This window comes from Cryptomeria japonica, chromosome 1 (genome assembly GCF_030272615.1).
Source record: "Cryptomeria japonica chromosome 1, Sugi_1.0, whole genome shotgun sequence".
NCBI lineage: Eukaryota > Viridiplantae > Streptophyta > Pinopsida > Cupressales > Cupressaceae > Cryptomeria > Cryptomeria japonica.
In genome coordinates, this window is record NC_081405.1 from 51053925 (window position 1) to 51071961 (window position 18037).

The following is an 18037-nucleotide window of genomic DNA, read 5'->3' on the forward strand; positions in this document are numbered from 1 at the left end:
GAACGTGGTACAAATATTTCATCAATGTACTAATAGGTTGTGAGCAATAGACCTTTGAAAAATATCATAAATAATTTTTAATATAGAAATGTTTAATATCCCATAGGTTAATTTTGATTTTTACATATAGAAATGTATAATATCCCATATAATATCCCATAACTTGGCAATGTTTACTTATAATTTCATATAAAAATGTTTAATATCCCATAGGTCAATTTTAATTTTTACATATAATTATAATATCCCATATAATATCCCATTTAATTATAATTACCATGCAAAGAAAAAGACATGTCTATGTAATTGAAATATCCCATTTACATATAATTATATTATCTCATAGGTCAATTTTAATTTAAAAATACTTTGCAAAGAAAAAGACTTTGAAAAACTTCATTCCCGCAAGGCAAAGTAGAAGACCATTGGCATCCACAGGAGAGGAGATTTGCAGGGTTAGAGATGGTGGTGAATGAAGACTTCATTTGCATGCACAAGAGGAGAAAATATTACAGGGTGAGCATATGTGGTGAATGAAGAACCTAACCAGAAGACTTTGTTTGTGCGCGCCATGGTTAGAGGAGACAATCTGGTTGGATGCATTCTCAAATCCCTAGCCAAGGTTATAGGAGACACTTCAAATAATCATCACTTTGGTATTTTATTTATATTTTTAAATCCAATTACAAAATTTTGGGGGTTTATTTGCACTTTTAGATCTAATTGAGTTTTTCATCCAAATTGGGTTTCTCTGTTAATTAATCTGATGAAACTATGACCTACAAATATTAATGGCAATCTCCTCTTCATACCTTTTAGAATATTTCTCTATCTTCTTAACTTTATCTCATGCTTTCTTACTACTATTATTACTTGGTTTGTATTATTCTTTAAAGATTTTTGCTAAGGCTTCAACACAAATATGTGTAATATTTTACCTCTAACCCTCCTAACCTACCTTGTAACCTCCAATCATCATTTTTTCCTTGATTTCATTGAAAATTATATGCTTCTTTCAAGGCTCCCTCATGAAATTGAAGCATTAGTACAACTCCACTAATTGATTGGTCATGTCAGATAATTCAATAAAATAGTTTTTCAATAAAAAAATCTATATCATCTTCCTTCTTCAGTGCTTCAACATCTAAATTATCTTCAAATGCATGGTCTTCACTAGTCACCCTTTTGCTTATTTTGGAGGGTAGCTCAAACCAACCTGACCGACCTCCTGCTTCTATGTCTAGCAAATAATTAGCATCAAGTATCTTTTCCACCTAACTTTTCTCTCATTGATCATAGGTTTGTGCTCTTCTTTGCTAAGTTGTCTTCTTATTTTCTTATTATCACAAATATATTTTAATGCTCTTTTGGTATCATCCAAAATAACTTGTGGGTGAATTCACAAAGTTGGTTCCCACTTTTGCCAATGAAGGAATTTGACGAAAGTCGGAACTTCAATTTTTAAGGTGTTCGAGAAAAATATGGGTGTTTGCTCGAATTACCCCTGGGAGTTCAAGTGAACTACTTTGCGGACCTGGGTTCGCTCGAACCACGGGTGATTTTTGGGTTCAAGCGAACCCCCTAAAATATTAATATTTTAGGTGGTTTGCTCAAACCCCGCATTCGCTCGAACCCTTTTCGGTTAGGGTTTTTTTAAAACATTTATAAAAAATGAAAGTGACAGTTAAAGGGTCATTATCAAAGTTGTCTTTTTCTGTCTGGTGGGGGTTGGATCAAACCAGTTGTCAGCATCATGTCACCGAGTCTGCAGCAGCTAGTGCCTTTCATATTTCAGTTTTTGACCTTTATTATATCAAGTGTACAAAATAGCCCTTTGTTTGGTTTAATATTGTCTTTTTTATTAAATTAATAAATAATTTGTTTGTTAATTTATTTTTTTAATTAAATAATTGTATATAGTTATTGTTTTTCAACATTTTAGAAAAATGTTTGATAATTTATTATTTTTTATTATTTTAGAAAAATGAAAAACATAGAAAACTAAGACCTAGTAAATCAGAACTTAGAAAAACATTAGCAAAAAAAGAAAACTAGAAAAATGTCGCAAACATAAATATAATAAATTAAACTTTAGAAAAATTAATAAATTTTAATTTAAATAAACATTAGAAAATTTAGATAACAAATTTTAAAAAATTAGACAAAATAAATCCTCTACAATGTGACCCATTTTCACATCCTATTACACGCACAACATGACCCCTTAAGACCACATATGCTCTGATGACACTATACGTTCCCTTAGGAGGTCATAGAGGATCACATATAACATACTAGTGTACATATGACATTCCCTTTAGGATCACATAGTGTCCTAAGAGGTCATACATGGTCCTAAGGGGTCACACATGTGTTATAACACATGCGTGACCCCTTAGAACCGCATATGACCCCTTATAAAATTGTAGTGTGAACGACATATACCCAAGTTAGTCCATCAAATAGTGTCTTAACACATGCGTGATCCATTAGAACCGCATATGACCCTTTATAAAATCCTAGTGTGAATGACATACCCCTTAGTCCATCACATAGTGTCTTAAGGGGTCGTATGTGGTCCCACATGCATTAACACATGCGTGACCCCTTAGTAGGTCACATAAGACCCCTTATAACAGCCTACCAGGTACATATGACATTCCCCTTAGGATCACATAGTGTCCTAAGGGGTCATATGTGGTCCTGAGGGGTCATGTGCATGTGTTATAACATATGCATGACCCCTTAGAACCACATATGACCCCTTATAAAATCCTAGTGTGAACGACATACCCCTTAGTCCATCACATAGTGTCTTAAGGGGTTGTATGTTGTCCTAAGGGGTCACACATGCATTAACACATGCGTGACCCCTTAGTAGGTCACATATGACCCCTTATAACATCCTACTGTACATAATATGACATTCCCCTTAGGATCATATAGTGTCCTAAGGGGTCATATGTGGTCCTGAGGGGTCACGCATGTGTTATAACACATGTGTGACCCATTAGAACCGCATATGACCCCTTATAAAATCCTAGTGTGAAAGACATACCCCTTAGTTCATCACATAGTGTCTTAAGGGGTCGTATGTGGTCATAAGGGGTCACACATGCATTGACACATGTGTGACCCCTTAGTAGGTCAGATATGACCCCTTATAACATCCTACTATACATATGACATTTCCTATGTGTCCTAAGGGGTCAATTGTGGTCCTCATGGGTCACGCATGTGTTATAACACATGCATGACCCCTTAGTAGGTCACATATGACCCCTTATAACATCCTACTGTACATATGATGAACCCCTTAGGATCATATAGTGTCCTGAGGGGTCATATGTGACCTCCTGACCCATTAGAACTGCATATGACCCCTTATAAAATCCTAGTGTGAACGACAAACCCCTTAGTTCATCATATAGTGTCTTAAGGGGTTGTATGTGGTCCTAACCTGGGGTCACGCATGCATTGACACATGTGTGACCCCTTATAACATCATACTGTACATATGACATTTCCTATGTGTCCTAAGGGGTCATATGTGGTCATGAGGAGTCACGCATGTATTATAACACCTGTGTGACCCCTTAGTAGGTCACATACGACCCCTTATAACATCCTATTATACATATGATGAACCCTTTAGGATCATATAGTGTCCTAAGGGGTCATATGTGACTTCATGACCCATTAGAACCACATATGACCCCTTATAAAATCCTAGTGTGAATGACATACCCCTTAGTTCATCACATAGTGTCTTAAGGGGTCGTATGTGGTCCTAACTTAGGGTCACGCATGCATTAACACATGCATGACCCCTTAGTAGGTCACATATGACCCCTTATAACATCCTACTATACATATGACATTTCCTATGTGTCCTAAGGGGTCATATGACCCCTTATAACATCCTACTATACATATGACATTCCCCTTAGGATCATATAGTGTCCTAACATATGCATGACCCCTTAGAACCGCATATGACTCCTTATAAAATCCTAGTGTGAATGTCATACCCCTTAGTCCATCACATAGTGTCTTAAGGGGTCGTATGTGGTCCTAAGGGGTCACGCATGCATTGACACATGTGTGACCCCTTAGTAGGTCACATATGACCCCTTATAACATCCTACTTTACATATGACATTTCCTATGTGTCCTAAGGGGTCATATGTGACCTACTAAGGGGTCGTATTAGAACCGCATTAGAACTGCATATGACCCCTTATAAAATCCTAGTGTGAATGACATACCCCTTAGTTCATCACATAGTGTCTTAAGGGGTCGTATTTGGTCCTAAGGGGTCATGCATGTGTTGACACATATGCATGACCCCTTAGTAGGTCACATATGACCCCTTAGGATCAAATGACCCCTTATAACCCCTTATAACATCCTATTGTACATATGGCATTCCCCTTAGGATCATATAGTGTCCTAACATATGCATGACCCCTTAGAACCACATATGACCCCTTATAAAATCCTCGTGTGAATGACATACCCCTTAGTCCATCACATAGTGTCTTAAGGGGTCGTATGACATTCCCGTTAAGATCACATATTGCAGATTTAATACTTGTATAATCATATGGGCCCAAATATAATCATATCCAAGCCCAAATTTTATATATCATGTTCTTGAATTTTTTATGTATGTCAAAGATTTAAATATACATGTGTTAGATCTCTCTATCTCTTTGAAATATATGTTATCTCTAGATCTGAAATATATGTTATCTCTCTCTCTCTCTCTCACTAAAATATTTTAAATTTTTACATGTATTTTTTGAAAATGAAAATGATATCTCTCTCTCTCATGAAGATTTATATATGTATAATCTCTCTCTCTCTCTCTCTCTCTCTCTACTTACATATTTATTTTAACTATATGACATGTACCTAGATAGATGGCATCCCAGGATATACCTTTGCAGGCTCCTGATCAAGATCCACCTATGCAGGCTCCTGATCAGGATCCACCTGCGCAGGCTCCACATCAGGAGCCACACATTGATGATGTTGATCCTCCATAGTAGGATCCTCCACAGCAGGATCCCCCCTTGCCTGACATTGCTACTATTTTTCAGTATAGTGATCGGGAGTTGCATAGGTTGAGGGCCATATTAGATGACCCTCGTACTAATGGCATGTACAAGAGTACATGCATGTCCATTTTTTATAGTTTGCGGACATTGAGGGACCGCTTAGTTTCTCATACCTCATTCTCACCTGAGGTTATAGCGGATATATATAGATAGTTGAGGAGTGAGGTGAGGGGTCCTCATTCTTTTGCTGATGTGGTGGGGGTGGTCTTGAAGGAGACCATCAAGGAGCGATGCTTTCTACAATATCAGGAGAAGAGTAAGCTGAGGGGATATCAGGTTACCAGATGTATCGACCCATAGGTTGCATCACTGATTTACCCATGCTTCTTAGCTGCCCATGGTCGTTATCCTAATAATGACTAGATACCATTATACTTTGCATAGTAGGTATTTGCTGAGGTTCATTGTTAGATGAAACCAAACTACCTTGATATTCTAGGATATTATGGACAGGGGAGGGGCAGGATTGCTGATAGAGATGCATATCATAGGAGTGATAGAGCTCTGCCTAGACACAGGGACCTTATTGACCAAAGATTTCCTGTAGTAGTCCCAACCATGGCACCCATAGCGGATCACATTGTGATTGCTTCTCAGAGAGAAGCAATTGATAGGATTGGACAGATTGCATCAACAACAGCCACCAAATGTTTTGATAGGGTAGGCAGATATATGATGACTCGACCACATTCGCGATCATCCACAGATCATGCATCTTCTAGTCATGGGGGGGCTTCAGGTTCATATGATCAGTATATTTCTGTTGGCATCCCCTCCCCAGATGAGGTAGCGGCTATAGTCAGAGGTAGTAGACATGTAGAGATGTCACAGTATTTAGTCGAGGACCTACTACATGCTTATAGTTTTATTTCATCTCGACTTGGGATACCATTGGCTGATGTTAGAGAGGAGATTCTTAGAGATGGTCAAGCTATAGTGGCATCAACACATACCCCAAGGCAGTCACAACATTCTCATCACTCTATGCATGCTCCAAGCACTGACCCACCTATAGATCACTTTGTTGCTGCAGAGGAGGAGCTACAAGCTGATGAGGTCCATATCACAGATGAGGGCTGCTTGGATTCGTTTGATGATATACGAGCTGATTAGGTCCATATCACATATGAGGGTTTGGACTCATTCAAGGATCAGTTGAGAGATTTGAGCCATACTAGATTTATGGACATGCTACTATAGTCAGACACTTCATCCACGATGCCCACTCATCTAGTTAGCCCCTTGCACTCCTCAGTGATATGTACAGCTAGAGAGAGATATGCAGGCAAAACTGATGTTGTTGATATGATCACGGGATAGGATCAGACTATACAACCTACTCCAGGTGATACACAGGTATGTACACGTACATGTATGTTTAAATTTTTAGAAGATATTGTAAAGCGGAAAAATCGAACCCTAGTCGTTCTCCCCTCCCCAACTCCAAGGAGAGAGAAGGGAGAGTCACTAGGGTTGATGGTTTTCACTTAGGAAGGACTTTACATTCAAAAGAGGGGTTAAAACCCACAAGATCCAATCCCACACAATGCAAGATTGGATTCTAAATGAGTTTCAAGGGTTAGGACATCAAGGATACCCTCTTTTGTAAAGAAATGTGGATAGAAAGATTAAGCTAGGAATGCATGAAAAGTGAGAAAGATTCACTTATAAACAGAGATAGGAATATAGGATGAAGCTGCGGACCTGGAATTAGTAGTAAAAAGTCAAGATGGTGCTGTTCTACAAATTTGAGCGAAAGTTGACAGGACGATGGCACCCGACATGCACACGGTCCTCCGAAAAATCCGCGAAACGAAGGTGGATCTGTTCATCTCTGCACAAGGATTCCAGATCTTCAATTATAGCAGCGTACCTGCAACCTACACACAAAAAAGAGAGGATGATTGGGGGGTTAGGGATGAGGGGTTTGCCTTTAGGTCAAACCCCAGTTTTGGAATTAACCAAGAAATGAGAATGCTGTAAATGTAAATGTTTGTAATGTAAACAAGTACTGATACCTTGTTGTAAGAATGTTTGTATTCTTACATGTGAAGGTGTAATGTATGTAGTATGTTGTATGTTGTATGTGATCTCCTCTTCAATGGTTGAATCCTTGTCTTGAATGCAACACTTAGCCTTGAATGGAGACTTAGAATGCTCAATTGCTTGAAGGAATGCTTGAATGCTTGAATGCTTGAATGCTTGAATGTTTGAATATCGTTTCCACCTTTTTTCCATCTACCAAAATGGGAGAGGAAATTTAGTATATATACTTGCCAATTAGGGTTGAAAGACTGATTTTTCCGACCTTAGGCCGACCAGGAAACATTATTTTCCAATTTGCAAACTTAAAGACCCGAGACCCAAAAGAGACCGGGCCCAAAAATAGGGCCAGGGACCAGGGCGCCATGGTCCTGGGGGACCAGGGCGCTAGGCGCCCTAGTCCAGAAGGACCAGGGCGCTGGGGGCCATGGTCCCACCTCCAGGGATAGCGGGGTGCAAGGAGGGATCATGCCAAGGTGCAAAAAAATGCAGTTTTTGATGTCATGAACAAGTTTCGGGGTCTCCATTCAGGTTCCGTGTTGCATCACCATCGTGAAGACCCAAATGCAGTCGAAATTGCAAGTGTCACAATTTTAGGACGCTACATTTAGCCCCCACTTTAGTGGGAGTATAAGCGTACGCTCATACTTCCGGTAAAGTACAAGGAAAACAACATTGAAAAACTTTCACTACGTCAAGGAGGCAAGATACACCAAGCCCCCAGTGGACTAAGGATCTTACGACTTTGATTGACAAAGTAAAAGGGAAGATCACAAGGGAGAACCATGACTATCAGTAGTAAGGTTCCCTCACTATGAGTCATGCAAGAAAGATATCAAAAATTTTCAAGGCAAAGCCAAATTTGTCAAGAAATTTTCAAGTATCTTGAAAAGATATGAATGGGATGTATGCCCCCCTACGTTAAAGCGATCGCACACACCTCACCGGGGGTGATTTCTTTAAGGTAGTGATACATATAAGAAATGAGAAAGGAGCACATTATCACAAGGATTTAGCCCCCAAGTGTGAGATAAGCCCAAGGATAATAGACACAAAACACAAAGCACAAGGTGACTTCGCTTTCCTCAGGGTCAGTATGTTGTATGATAATTCATGTATATCATATGTATGTATGCATAATTGTTCTTCATTCCCCAATCAAGGAAGGCCACCTAGAAGAAGGGAACACATATGTCTTTTGAGTCAACATGAGAGAGACCAAAAGAGATCTCAATGCTTTGCATCGTCCTCATGTAGACAACACTAAGGACAACAAATAGAAGAAATGAGAATAACACATAGAAGAAGTGACAAAAGAAAGGAGGAGAGAATCTGCTATGCTAATGAACTAGTCTAGCATGTCATCTACCCCCCGATCTTGCTGATCAATATTTCGGGAAGGCAGGAAACACGCTAGAGGAGGAACATCCAACACAGTAGATGGAGCTATCACAAGATCCAAACAAGGGCTATGTTCATGTTCCGAGCCACGTTGTTCTTGTCTAGGAGCTAGGATAAGTGCTTTAGAAAATTCGTTAGATAGATGGTTATCAACATCAACAAATTCATATTCACTATCAGAATGAACATGAGTAACATTTTCATCATGAATAACATTTTCATCTATGTCATCATCAAGATTTATAAAAATAGGATCTTTAACTCGCATAGGATCAAGACCATCATGCATCTTATGTTTAGGAGATTTCAGCTCAATCGTCGGCTGAGGAGAAAATGGAATAATACTAGCTAAAGGTGTTTTTGGGGATTGCAAAGTTTGAGAAGCAGCTGCCTGAGCTCTAAGATGATGCTTTCGTTGGCGTTCACGTGCAGAACGATTTCATCTAGTCTTAGTAGAAAGTTGAGAAGATTGAGGAGGAGGAATGTTCTCATCCTTATCACTTGGGTGTTTAGGTTGTGGTCTCTTAGGTTGAATAATAGGAGAAGAGGAAGGTCTCTTCTCTCCATAAGAGGAAGGAGGAGGAACTGCTCCATATAAGGGAGGAATATTTGGTTTAGGAAGGAGACCAAGCCCATCATGACGAGGAGGTATAGGTCTACTTTTAGGAAGTTTATTAGTCATAGGCATAGTCACATCCATAGGGATGGGTTGGGAATCTTCTTGAGGAAAGACATTAGTTTTATCTTTCAAAGGAAGAACTTCCTTCTCAAGAACGATAGGAATGTCAAGTTTGGGTGTTCTAGGTTCACTTAGAGATAAGATCATATCTTTTTTCCACTTTTGATAAGATTTGAAAAGATGATCACTTCGCGGAGGAAGAGATTGGAATTGTTTAGGCCAAAAATAATCAATAGGAATGCTAGAAGTTCTTTCAGCAGGTTTAAAGAGACTATGATTGACAGTAACAACTTCACCATTATGGGGAAATTTCAAACACTTTTGAATAGGAGAAGCAATAGCTTTCATGGAAGATAGCCAAGGATAGCCTAGCTTCACATGAAACTGTTCAGATGATGGAATAATAGCAAAGTCGACATCAAGGGGTTTGTTATGGACCTCAATAGGTAATGTAATAGAACCAATTGCAGGAGAAGAAAATGCATCAAATAGTTTCACAACCACATTTGTTTCATCATAGATCACTCAGTTCAATTGCAAAGTAAAAAGAAATTCTTCAGTAATGATATTAACCATACAAGAAGGATCAATAAGCACTCCACGACAAGGTGTATTCTTGACTTTTGCAACTATATATAAAGGACCACCAGGTGCCCTGATAGTTTCACTTGAATCAAATGTGATGGAAGGTTCTTTAGGGATTTTCTACTGCTCTACAAAGTTAATGACATTCGGAGCCATAGACACAAGATCATCAGGTGAGAGAGATGAATCATTAGTATCAATTGCATTAGAGGTATGAGAAGGTAATGGATCAGTAAAGATCTGAAGATTTTGGTTTGGAGGAGCTACAGATGTGTTGCCTTTATCATTCACACCAGAAACAAAGATAGTATTATTATCAATCAAATCTTGAATTTTACCCTTTAAAGCAAAACATTTTTCAATATCATGCCCAGGATGACGATGAAATTGACAAAAAGATTTGTTATCAAAATAGGGTGAATCAATCTTTGCAAGATCTATTTGCCTTATAGGAGGAAGAGTAAGCACATTTTGTTCCAATAACTTATTCATAATACTATGCAATGATTCATTCAAAGGAGTGAACTTTCTTTCTTTCTTGAAAAACTTAGAAATAGGAGGCAACCTGATGCCGCATTCACATTGTTGTTGATGATGTTTTCATTGAATTTAATGGACTCTCTATTCGGTTTAAACTTCCCAAATGGTTGTTGACTACTATCACCCTTATCACCCGGAGCCATAGGATTTGCTTGTTCCATTTGACTCATAGTCAGTTGATAATTGTGAAGAGTTGCACACAACTGTTGGAAAGAAGTAAACTCAGAAAACAGAAGTTTTTCTCTAATATCTTTTTGTAAATTAGAAATAAAGATTCTTTGAATATCATTGTCAGGTACTGGAAAAGAAATTTGAGCATACAAATGCTTATATCTACCAATGAAATCAGTCACTTTTTCTTTAACACCTTGTTTACAATGCATTAAATCAATCAAAGTAACTTTAGGACTTACATTGTTTTGAAATTGTTGAATAAAAGCATTTGTAAGTTGTTCGAAAGAAGTAATAGAATAAGAAGGCAATGAGCAATACCATTGTAGGGCTTTATCTCTTAATGTTCTAGTGAACAGTTTTGCAGGCAACCTTTGGTCATAAGCAAAATCAGTACATATTGTTTGAAAGGTCTTAACATGTGTTAGAGGATCACCCTTACCATTATAAAGCTCCAAATGCGAAATTTCAACATGTCTAGGGGGAATAGCTTGAACAATGTCAAGAGAAAGTGGGCTCGCAACATCAAATGTGGGCAAACTAAACTTAGATTGATTCATAGAGGCAATTTGTTGCTGTAAAGAAGAGACAGTTTGTGCAAGATTGTTGATAGTCGCTTCAGTCGAAGAGTTCATATTAGACGTGTTAGATTGTGATGGAGGTGTTATGTTATTGAAAGAAGGTAGAGAGTAAGGTGGTGGGACACTATGATAGTTAGTCATAGGAGATGATTGGACAGGAGGAACACTACAAGGAGGAATGGAATGATTAAATGAATTGCCCCCTTGCGTCATGTTCATTTGTGGAGATATAAGAGGAACACTTATTGAAGGAATGAATGAAGAAGTTGGATTGAATGAAGGAAGAGGGTTGATTGAAGAAGAGGGATTGCCCCCATGACTGGTGATCATAGGAGGAATGTCTTGTGTTGAAGTAGTCATTATGTTTGATGTAAAAGTAGGTATACTAGCAATAGAAGTCGTCAAAGGAATAGAATGATTAACTTGAGTAGGAGGTTGTGTATAACCTAAGGTTTCGGCACAACTTTTCATAGGCATCACATTCGAATCCACAATGTGTGCAATACCACGCAAAATATCAATTCCATTCTTATCACTTTGAACCATACATTTTAGACCCTCAATTAATGAAAGAGCTTGACTATCAGGGTATTCTTGAGACATCCATTGTCGAAAATCATCAAATTGGTTATCCAATTTTGAAAGTTGTTCTACAGAAACTTCATGGAGAGCTTCTTCATCATTAAGAGGATTAGAGGAATTACCCATGTCCTCGTTAAAAAGGCCATTCAAATTAGGTTCCATCTCCTCGTTAAAAAGGCCATTCAAATTAGGTTCCATCTCCTCGGTAATTACACCTTGGAAGGACTTAATTCTAAGGCTTCGTCTAACGAGAATAGTGTAAGTAGGGCTTATTGTTGTAAAACTCATGCACTAAAGAAAGAGAGAAGATTTTGAATTTTAGAGGTAGAAAATTTCAATAAAATCAGCCAATCTCCTAGATTTAAGCTGTTAAATGCAATCAGGACAATCTCCCGAAATTTCGGAAAAATTTTCGGGACCGTGGCGAACAGAGTGCACACGGTCCTCGCAACTTTTTTCAAAATTTTCAGGGATGAAAGTTATGATGATTTTAAAGCTAATCTGAAAAAATTGAGTGATTTTATGATCTATAGATAGGCCAAATTAAAGTTGCAATCTCAAAAGTGAACCCTACCAAGATTGTTGAAAAATGTAAAATTTGAATTTTTAAAAAGAGGGGGAAACTAAAATTTTGAATTTTATGATTTTAGAAGGAATACTAAAAGCAATGCAAGTTTTGAAATTTAAAAATTGACCCGATTTCATGCAAAATTCAAATTTGAAAGTGGAAATCAAGGTTGTTGCAATTAAACACTTAATTTCAAAAGTCACAAACTGGAAAAATTTGAATAAAACACTGAAATTTCGAATGAATGCCAACACACTTTTCAGATTTAGGACTGTAAGAAACACAATTTTGATATGAATTTTAATTTCAACAATTTTTGAATGATTAGAAGCCTTAATCCAAGCAATCGCTAGACCAACTTTGACTTTAATTTTGAGAGTGTTAAAATTGATAAAATCAGCCAAAATTCTGGATTTTAGTAGAAAAATATAGTAAGATCTAGCTCCCAAAATTTCGGAAAAAATGTCAGGGACGATGGCGCTCGGGGTGCACACGGTCCTCGCAACTTTTTTCCAAATTTTCAGGGATGAAAGATATTGTGATTTTATTGCAGAATACAAAGTTACAGGCGATTTGGAGGTGTTTTGATCAGTGAAATTATCAGTCAAAGGTTGAATCAAGAAGGTCTTAAAAATTAGGGTTTTGACATTTAACCACTTAATTTTTAGAATTAAAGCACAAATATGAATTGACAATTTGCAATAGAAGGGTAGATCTGAAACAAGCATTAACAATTAAACATTTCACAAGTTTAATTACTAAAAAGAAAATTTTAGGGTTTTTATGCAATTAGCCTCTAAAATTTGCAAAAGATCAAACATGGAAATGTAATTAAGGAAACAAAATTTTCAGATCTAACCATGAATAATCAGAATGAGGATTTTCACGTCAGGTTCACCAAAATGTAAAGCAGAAAAATTGAACCCTAGTCGTTCTCCCCTCCCCAACTCTAAGGAGAGAGAAGGGAGAGTCACTAGGGTTGATGGTTTTCACTTAGGAAGGACTTTGCATTCAAAAGAGGGGTTAAAACCCACAAGATCCAATCCCACACAATGCAAGATTGGATTCTAAATGAGTTTCATGGGTTAGGACATCAAGGATACCCTCTTTTGTAAAGAAATGTGGATAGAAAGATTAAGCTAGGAATGCATGAAAAGTTAGAAAGATTCACTTATAAACAGAGATAGGAATATAGGATGAAGCTGCGGACCTAGAATTAGTAGTAAAAAGTTGAGACGGTGCTGTTCTGCAAATTTGAGCGAAAGTTGACAGGACGATGGCGCCCGACGTGCACACAGTCCTCCGAAAAATCCGCGAAACGAAGGTGGATCTGTTCGTCTCTGTACAAGGATTCCAGATCTTCAATTACAGCCGCGTACCTGCAACCTACACACAGAAAAGAGAGGACGATTGGGGGGTTAGGGATGAGGGGTTTGCCTTTAGGTCAAACCCCAGTTTTGGAATTAACCAAGAAATGAGAATGCTATAAATGTAAATGTTTGTAATGTAAACAAGTACTGATACCTTGTTGTAAGAATGTTTGTATTCTTACATGCGAAGGTGTAATGTATGTAGTATGTTGTATGTTGTATGTGATCTCCTCTTCAATGGTTGAATCCTTGTCTTGAATGCAACACTTAGCCTTGAATGGAGACTTAGAATGCTCAATTGCTTGAAGGAATGCTTGAATGCTTGAATGTTTGAATATCGTTTCCACCTTTTTTCCATCTACCAAAATGGGAGAGGAAATGTAGTTTATATACTTGCCAATTAGGGTTGAAAGACAGATTTTTCCGACCTTAGGCTAACCAGGAAACATTATTTTCCAATTTGCAAACATAAAGACCCGAGACCCAAAAGAGACCGGGCCCAAAAATAGGGCCAGGGACTAGGGCGCTGGGCGCCATGGTCCCACCTCCAGGGACAATGGGGTGTAAGGAGGGATCATGCCAAGGTGCAGAAAAATGTAGTTTTTGATGTCATGAACAAGTTTCGGGGTCTCCATTCAGGTTCCATGTTGCATCGCCATCGTGAAGACCCAAATGCAGTCGAAATTGCAAGTGTCGCAATTTTAGGACGCTATAGATATGTATACATGTTGCAAATTTTTAGGATAAATCTATATATATATATATAGATCATGTTTAATAAATAATATAGAGTTCTAAGTTTTAATTTGTAGATCGTTTAAATTGATCATGGACTAATCCTTAAATTGACAGTTAGCTCATGTCACTCCTTCCTTGAGCTCTGAGCATGTGCGTAGGAGAGATTCTTTAGATGCTGTTAGTATACAGGTTAGTTATGGTTTTTGGTACATAGATGTACATGTATGTATACATGCACGTTACAATTTATATTTAATTTTTTATTTAACTCTACTTGGATTTAATGTACATGCACGTCTAGAGAGATAGATATATTATATTTAATATTTAAATAAATTCTACTTTTGCAGGACTCCCCCTCAGATGGTTGCTCAGTTCGTAGCCGACATGATGATCCTTGTTGATTTGCTCCGGACTTTATAGCTCATTTACATTTATCTTTTTATAGACTTTCATATTATATATATTCATGCACATACATGGAGTTTAGACTCTAGATTATACTTTATACTTGGTTTGTGTTTGATCAGATTATACATGTTTGATTATATTAGATTTATACATACATTTGATCAGATTATCTATTTATACATGTTTGATTATATTAGATTTATACATGTTTGATTATATTAGATTTATACATTTTTTATTAGATTAGATTTAAATACATGTTTGATTAGATTGTATATTTCACATGCATGTACAAATTTGAAGTTTAGACTAGATTATACTTTATATTGCCGTTGTGTTTGATCGAATTATATAGATTTATACATGTTTGATTATATTAGATTTATACATGTGTTTGATTAGATTAGATTTAAATACATGTTTCATTAGATTGTATATTTCACATGCATGTACAATGAAGTTTAGACTAGATTATACTTTATATCTTTGTTGTGTTTGATCGGAAATTATATAGATTTATACATGTTTGATTATATTAGATTTATACATGTTTGATTAGATTAGATTTCAATACATGTTTGATTAGATTGTATATTTCACATGCACATGTACAATGAAGTTTAGACTAGATTATACTTTATATCTCCATTGTGTTTGATAGGATTATATATATTTCCACTGCATCAGGTGATATGAAGTTTAGACTAGAGATTATATATATATTTCATGCACATGTATGTGTTAGATTATATATTCCATGTGCACATGTACATACACATGTTAGATTATATATACATACTTTATGTTTGATGGACTGGACTGGATTATATATATATATATATATATATATATATATATATATATATATATATATATATATATATATATATATATATATATATATATATATATATATATATATATATATATATATATATATATATATATATATATATATATATATATATATATATATATATATATCATGTGCACATGTTATAAATACAAGTAGATATGCATTAAAATTTAAAAGAACATGTTCAAACAAAAGAGTATGTATGAAATGAACAAACTAAACTTAATAGGTCATGTACATTGAATAGTTCACATGGTATGTGAGCTTCTAGGTATGTATACTGTAGTTAAATAGTTGACAACATGTACATGTCAGGTAATTACAAATGTCCTAATTCCATATTATATCAATTTTACAAATGTACATATTACATTCTAATTTAAATATGCATTTTTTAATTAAATTATTTAAACTAGTGGTCCTTACAAATTAGATGCATTTAGAATTAGATACAGTACCTTATACATACAAATTAAACATGTACATGTACTTGAATTAACTTTGAATACATCCTAATTTGGTATAATGTATTTAAACTTAAAAAATATTTATCCTTTAGTTTCAAAACAAGTTAAGAGATCTAGAATTTATCTTCAGTATTAATTCAATTCATGTGGGCTGAACCACATGTGTACTTTGGATTACTAAATATATATATATATAGTTCATACCACATCAAGTGGTTCAGAATGCTCTTCAATAACACTTAATATTTGGTCATGATCTTCACTATCTAGTCTCCACTTTTGAGACTGCCCTCGACATGGAACTGTTTGAAGAATTAGGCCAACAACAATGACCAAGTGACTATATTGATATACCTTGTTGTCAATTTGGTATTCAGTGAAATGAATCCCATGTTGAACAATTTTAACCTGTTTGAAATATGTCCCTTGCACTACAACTGATCCTGCATGTACATGTATATAAGAAATTAAAAATTTGTACATAAGCGATTTGTACATGTACATATTCAAATCAGAACTCATTCAAATCAGAACTCAAACCTATTCAAATCAGAACTCAAACCTGTGGGAAATGACATTCCATCACTCATCTCAGATTTTGATAACTTGTTTCTCTCTTCTGTGCAACGCAATAAATAATAACTCACACCTTCTATATTTCCATCTTCTACTATGACTACAAAAATATCTCCTGCAATTTGACACAAGTTAAATAAATTCTAAGTTATATGTTATTTTTAAGGAAATATTTACGTGTACGTCATGTATGTACCTTTTTTAATTAATCCTGAAATATGATCATAATCACCAAAAATCAAAGGAATGTCTTCAAAGTTTTCATCCTCATTTGAATCCTCGTATGTGTCAGAAACATCTAGTGGCACCATTTTTCATTCACTAACATATCCAAGCTCTGGGTTCTTGCAATCAACATAGTTTTCGAAAATGCATTCAGAACAAAAACATGAATAATCCCTAGTATATAATGCCCATGGGCAATTATCTGTACTCATGACACAATGCAAAGATCTTGTCCTCTCCATGCTCTTGCATCCATGCATTGATTTTCTATCCACATCTGCAAAATGTACATGTGTACAAGAATGTACATGTAGATCAAGTTGTTAAATTGAAACATTTGAACTAGGAACATTTTTTTTAAAATTAAATAAAATACTAAAAGAGAACACGTACTGGTTATCTCCCAAAACACTCTATATGGAATGGGTCTGTATGTTCTCAATGATGATTCCCCAGGATAATTAGGTTGCTCAAAGTGTTTCTTACACCATTCAACAACATCATGTGCATCTTCTATACGTTCTCCTATGTACTTTATTTGATGCTTTCTTAGAGCACGTTTGATACAAGCTCCTGCACCATCATGTTCACCCTTTCCATGACCACTCTCAAAAAAACTCCAAACATGTGGTATTTTGTCATTTCGATGATATCTACATAGTGCATAAAATGGCCTTGAAGATTTGAATTGTGTTGCACATCCATCAGACCAAACAAAATGTTTAACTATTGTTATGCCTCTATCTTTCAAATATTCAAAAAACTTCTTAAAGCAATGTTGTACAAAAAGTGAGTCATGCTCCTTATCATCACTAATATAGAAGTGGTACTCTTTATTAATGACACAATTTTCAAATGTACTATCAACACCATCCAAATTCATCTGTGCATGTCGATAACACACATGCACCAAAATAGTGATTTGCTTTGAAAAGTAATACTCTGATGGAATCTCTTTTTGATGTGCAAAAGAATAATTCTCTGCGAGGTCAACTATAGATAGAATAGTTCCAAGTGGGAAAGTGTCTCTTAATCTTTTAAATTGTTCTACTTGCCACTTGGCAAAAAAACCATGGCATATGTATGGTTTTATCAACTTATGAAAATTTTTCATAAATGTT

The 18037-nt window shown here is 36.0% G+C and overlaps 1 long non-coding RNA gene across 1 annotated transcript; it reads left to right on the top strand.

Annotated features, from left to right (window-relative positions):
* The first annotated feature begins 6347 nt into the window (after window positions 1-6347).
* LOC131876523 (uncharacterized) lies at window positions 6348-14773 on the top strand. The gene is made up of 3 exons (XR_009372807.1): window positions 6348-6479; window positions 14496-14570; window positions 14732-14773. It is a non-coding gene; the product is annotated as an uncharacterized LOC131876523 (long non-coding RNA).
* The last annotated feature ends 3264 nt before the right edge of the window (window positions 14774-18037 follow it).